Here is a 5,491-nt window from a genome sequence, read left to right as displayed (position 1 = left end):
GCTGGGGCTGCCCCTGGATCCCTGGCAGTGCCCAAGGCCAGGCTGGACATTGGGAGCTCCTGGGACAGTGGGAGCTGTCCCTGCCATGGCTGGGGGTGGCACTGGATGGGATTTAAGGTCCCCTCCAACCCAAACCATCCTGGGATTCCATGAAAAATCTGATTTTATTGGGAAGACAGAGATCCATAGGTGCAACCACACACACATCCAGCATTTGCAGGAATGCTCCTTTTCCTGCACTGGGCCTGCCATAACCATCTCAGTTTCTGAAGGCACACTCTGACATTGACTGAAAGTCACCCCAAGTACAAGAGCACAGAATTCAAAGCTTAGGAACATCTCATGATGGTGAAAAATGTGCATTAAGCTGTTATTCCACAACACTGACCCAGTGTTTGTTGTATTTATGAGTAACTTCTATAGAAATGAAAACTACCAGGATCTTGTAACATTAACAAAGAAATCAATGTATTTCAAACACTAACTCTGGCACAGCCTTACATTAATGCCTAATTATCCACAACTTGGAAAGAATAACAATAAAGAAGCCAGAATCAGACATGATCCTGGAAAGTTACTGAGCTTCCAGTATCAATCAGATTTTGAAAGAGTGTATGGAAACTGATTTGTCTGTGACCACACCCCCCCTTTATGTATTTAATGTGTAAGTCCTGTTAAAACTGCATTTAAAAACAGGAATATATGTGGTTATACAGCTGTAAGTAAGGAAAAAGCTGTAGTTACAACCAGACAGGGCAGAGATCAGTGTGAGGGAACTCACAGTGACCAGGAAAACACAGAACTGAGGAAGTAGCAACACATTCACTTCCCTGACAATACTTCTCTCCTCTTTTAACCCCTTCCTCGAGTTTTAACTCAAACTGATACCAGGGGCGCAAAACTGCTCCCTCTATAAAGGAGATGCTGGATGTTGCAACAGGATCTCAGTAAATGAGTTATTAGCAATTTATGGAGTTCACAGAAGCACAAATCATGAGCTGAACACATACAGGGAAAGGGGATTTGGAATTAAATGTGTTTGCAGTCAGGGAAGCACAAAACCAATGAACAGCAGGTTTTTGGGACACCAGGATTTAAAAGTTTCACTGGCAAGTTCAATTTAATCATTAAAATTATTTACTTATGCTTTTGTGAACTAGTCATCCTACTAATTTGATTTATTTTTTCCAGTAACTCAACAAAATCCAGTCTAATTTTTTTCCCATTATTTTTTGAAGGAATGACTCTGCCATCAGAAATCAATTTGTACATTTCCATCCCTCTCTTATTTCACCATCCAAACAGTTACCAAAAAGAAAGAGGAAACTTTTCAACACAAAGAGGTATTAATGTATTATTAACTATTCCTTTAACTGACTCACAACACAGTCTATTTTTATTTGCCTCTGGGGGAAAAGAAAAAGAGGGGAAAAAAAGAATACAAGGAGGCTTTGGAACTTTATGTAACATCAATTGAAAGCTTGGTCTCTACAGCTGGAACAAAACTGACACTTAATGGAGTTAATTTTACTTTCATTTACTCAGTTTCACTTTCAGGTACTTGGTGCTACCCAGACCCCGGAAACTTCACATGAAGAATGTTTACAAATAGGTGTCAGCTCGTGGTGTTTCAGTTACAGAACCATATCCCTGCTTTTCCAAAATTCTGAGCTGGGATTTAACTGATTTTGTTTTCCTACAGGGGACTGAAGCAGCACCAGAATTTTCCCACTGTATGGATGCAGGCAGAGCTGACTGGAAATTGCCGCCCACATTTCCCTGGCCCTTCAGTGGGGATTCTCCCTGAAAATCATCAGGACAGGACACTTTGGAATAAATAAGGAGATGATAAAGCAAATATCTGTCAAAGTGAGCCATACCAAGGGTTAGGACAAACCAGAGCCCTGTACTGAAGGAACGAAATCTACTGGTATCAGCAAAAGCTGTCCAGTTATTTCTCCAGTCATTCTGGGATAAATAAGAATCAAATGCAGAATTTTACCTTCCTTCCCCTAAAGAGGAAAAGATGGATAAAACAATGGATAATCACTGCAATTCTATTGGTATATTGTGTCACCTTGAAGAGCCAGCACTGGACAACTCCACATATGGAACATGTCTTTGTGGAAGTAACAATTCCTGATTTTCCAAAGTTGCTTTGGTGTTCTTAAGCCATCCAAAGACTACAGTTCCCATAAGCCTCCTCTTGAAGGACCCATGGAGGTGAGGAAGGAAAGGAAGAGCACTTCCCTTCTCATGATTACTTCTTTCTTCCCTCAGAAGCTCACAACAACAGCAGTTCACTCAAGACAGGTTTTTGGTATTATTTCAAATAGTCTTAGAACAAAAAAGATCTCTCACTGCAAAAGCATCAGAGTCTGAGTGGACATAAAGTTATTACATAATTTTTGTGAAAATGTATTTCTTACCAACCTCTTAGCAAAGAAGAGATGAAACTGTAAACTCAACAAATAATGTATTGTACTCAGTTATAAAGACAAAAGCAGCAGTTCTCTGTAAATAATCCTATTCTACAACAACAGATCTATTTACAAAAGGATTTCAGAAGTTATACAACTCCCATAATATAAAGGCATCAGAAAGTTTTGTACTTCATTGTGGAGAACACTCTCCAAATGGCATTCAAAATGACCACGGAAAGGATAAACAGATACAAGGCTACAATTCTCACTCAAAAACACAAATTGTCACCACAGCTTTCAACCTGCAGTCCCACAGCCAGGCTTAAAAACACCTGAAATGAACAGGTTTTAAGAGGAATTCCCAGAAGATAATCTAATTATAGCAACAAAAAGTGCTTTTTTTGGTACCAGTAAGTTTTAGTCTTCGAATCAGCACCCATTTGAGCTCAGATGAAGCTGTGAAATGCCTGCATGGCAAATAAAGGCTCCGGTTTTGTGTGTTTATTCTTTTCACATACCATCTGAGCAGGTGGTCCAGTTTCAAACATGACTTTAAGATGTGGCACATGTAAGCAAGTCTGTCCTAATTAAATGTCACTTGAAAAGCTCTGACAAGGCACAGTTTTTTCCCGGACACCAGTGGTGTTCTGCTACTTTGTTTAAACTATCAACCAGTTTGCAGAAGTCGCTGATGGCCATCACGTGCTAATTCCCAGTCTGCACAACCCCCCAGACTTCCAAAATGGATAAATTCCCGGTGAGTCCTCGTTGTTTCACACAGGGGAGGGAATCCTGCCCATAAATCGGCACTGAAAGGGAGAACTCTTGGCTGCTATTGGGTAAAATTATCCCTGTCACTGTCCAGCGGGGGGGAGGGGATGCCAATGACAAGTCCCAAATCCACCCAAGTATTGATGCAGGAACTGTAACACTTGCTGCTCCTGTAACCAACCCCAGCCTAGAGCCTGGAAACAATATCAAACTCTTGACCTATTGCCCTCCTGGCTTAAGAAAACCCCGCTCGCTCTTCAATTTTGAGCAAGATATACTTGCCTCACCCAAGGAATATTCCAAAGCCATGAATTAAACTCAATAAGCTTCATAAACTTGGACAGAATTTTTAATTCACAGCAGAAAATGTAAATTTAACACTTCACACACATATTCTACTTCAGACTGCAAATAAAAAGTCTAGTTCTAAATAATTCATGTAAGCCAAAAACATGAAGCGTAGCCTACAAAAGTATCTATATATATACACACCAAATATATATAGATAATAGTTAACAAATACTAGCTCAGAGTTATTTTCAGTGTTATTATTCTAACTCTATAAAGTATAATTAATTTTCCAAAAATATCCAACCTACAGAGGTTGGGGGGAGGGCGGCGTGGAGAAAGAGAGAAATAAGTTTACCAAAACTTTTTAGGGCTACAGACTATTCCAGTGAGGGAAGTTAAATTCTGCTTGGTTACAGGCAGAGAATGAAATCCTACCAGAAACTAAATGTTTACTAATTTATCACCAGCTATCATCTACGTGTTCTTCAACTTCCCACACCTTTCTTGAGGAAGAGGAAAGGAAATACTAAGAAGATAATAAAAAAAAGTTGTTAACTTGTACAAATCCAGGCCCCCATGAAACTCCATCCACCTCAGTGTGACTACAAGTACCTCCTGGCTAAAGTTAACAGCACACTCTCATTCGGATTCAACCAGGATGGTTGTCAAAAACACGCCTGTCAATTTATTTTGGAGTCAGCTACTCTGTCTTTGTTGATTTTAAATAACAATAAATGTTTATTTCCCCCGATGGCTGTGGAGTAATAGGAGAGCTAAGTAACAGCAGCAATCTAGAGACATGATCAAAGAACCCCTACGTGGTCTTTGGACGGGCTAAACCCAAAACTTCAAAGCCGACTGAGATTCAAAACCACGCCAATTTCTAAATTTCGAATTCCAGGACTTTTAAATGCGTTTTGTGATCCCGCGGCGGCGAGAGGGAACTCTGGCCACTCCAGAGGAGCACCCAGTGTATCCGAGAAGAGCTCCAATTCCTCCAGCAACACAAAGCTGGATCCCTAAAAGGCTGCGGCCAGCTAGTAAAATATGGAATCAGGGAATCATTAATGATGGAAAAGACTTCCGAGAGCATCGAGTCCAACCTACGGCCACCTTGTCAACCAGACCATGGCACCGAGAGCCACGTCCAGCCTTTCCTTAAAGACCTCCAGGGACGGTGCCTCCACCACCTCCCTGGGGAGTGCCCGTGTGTCCCTGTCTGTCCCTGTGCCTGTGTGTCCCTGCGTGTCCCTGTGCCTATTCCCAACGCTGCTCCCTCCTCCTCCCCACCCCCACCGAAGGGATGACAGGCACCTCGCTCAGGTAACTCCTTCCCCATCTCCCTCCACCTTCCCCACCCGCCCCACCGGCCCCTCACAGGTGCCGGGGCATCCCAATCTTCCCCTACAACAGGTGATGCTCCAAGTCCTGCCGCCCTCCTCGCCGCCAGCCCGGCCCGAGCCCTCGCACCCGCCCACCGCAGGGCGTTGCGCATAACACCGAGAGGCTCCGGGCGAGCTCCCTTCCTCCATCGCCGCTCCCAAGGCCCGGGAAGCCACAGCCGCGCTCCAAGGGGAAAAAGGCCGCGGGCTGCGGAGGGGCGGGCGGGGATGGATCCCGGCCCTGCCGCCGCTCCCGCTCTAAGATGGCAGCGAAGCGCTGCGGCCCCTCCGCCGCGGGCCCGGGCGAGGCGGCCCCGGCTCGTCCCGCGGTGCGGCGTCTCACTCACCCGTGCGGCGGCTTCTCCCGGGGCGAGGCCTCTCCCTCCGCGGGGCGAGCGCCGGGCGCGTCCTCCCGCTCTTCCCCGGGGGCCTCGGCGGCGGCGGCGCCTCCTCCTCCCTCGGGCCGCGGGTCTGCCCGCGGTGGGAAGGGGAGCCCGGGCGGCCCGGCGGGTCCCCGGCCGGGCTCTGGGTGTTCGCTGCCCTCACAAAATGGCGCGCGGTCCAAACCTGCGCAGCGCCCGGCGGCGGCTCGGCCTCGCCTCGGCTCGGCTGCGATCGGCGGCC

At 45.9% G+C, this 5,491-nt stretch overlaps 1 protein-coding gene across 1 annotated transcript in view; it reads right to left on the bottom strand.

Annotated features, from left to right (window-relative positions):
* DYRK1A (dual specificity tyrosine phosphorylation regulated kinase 1A) overlaps nt 1-5,479 on the bottom strand; it is a 69,973-nt gene extending 64,494 nt beyond the window's left edge. Inside the window, exon 1 of the mRNA XM_015628541.3 lies at nt 5,215-5,479. The gene's annotated coding sequence lies outside the window, so the exon portion shown is untranslated. The remainder of the gene's footprint in view (nt 1-5,214) is intronic.
* Nucleotides 5,480-5,491: the final 12 nt, after the last annotated feature.

This window comes from Parus major, chromosome 1 (genome assembly GCF_001522545.3).
Source record: "Parus major isolate Abel chromosome 1, Parus_major1.1, whole genome shotgun sequence".
NCBI classification, from domain to species: domain Eukaryota; kingdom Metazoa; phylum Chordata; class Aves; order Passeriformes; family Paridae; genus Parus; species Parus major.
Note: the sequence above shows the minus strand (reverse complement) of the source record. Positions and strands in the feature narration are given on the sequence as shown.